Source organism: Fulmarus glacialis, unplaced genomic scaffold (assembly GCF_000690835.1).
Source record: "Fulmarus glacialis isolate BGI_N327 unplaced genomic scaffold, ASM69083v1 scaffold18382, whole genome shotgun sequence".
NCBI classification, from domain to species: Eukaryota; Metazoa; Chordata; class Aves; order Procellariiformes; family Procellariidae; genus Fulmarus; species Fulmarus glacialis.
The window spans coordinates 2827-3085 of NW_009198631.1; the positions used below are offsets into that span (position 1 = coordinate 2827).

At 64.5% G+C, this 259-nt stretch overlaps 1 protein-coding gene across 1 annotated transcript in view; it reads left to right on the plus strand.

Moving 5' to 3' along the window:
• The window catches only part of MFAP1 (microfibrillar-associated protein 1), a gene marked incomplete at both ends in the record, with an annotated part of 3717 nt that overhangs the window by 2821 nt on the left and 637 nt on the right, over positions 1–259 (plus strand). The window lies entirely within an intron of this gene.

Sequence of the window (259 nt, forward strand, 5' to 3'; positions counted from 1 at the left end):
GTCCCAGGTTGAGACGGAGCCGAAGCAGCAGAGCTGTCCCCGTGCTGCTGTTTGGGCTGATGGACCCTGCCAGAACCAAGCCAGTCTGCATGGGCTATGGCCTGGGCTCTGGAGAAGTGGCCCATGGGAACGCAAGGGTGGCTGCCAGGGGCAGGGCTGGGGGACAACGCTTCGTGTCCCCCACCTTCAGCAGTAGGTTCACAGGACTGCAAGTACCACGGCAGCCCCTGGCAGAGCAGCGACACGGGCTTTCGGTGGG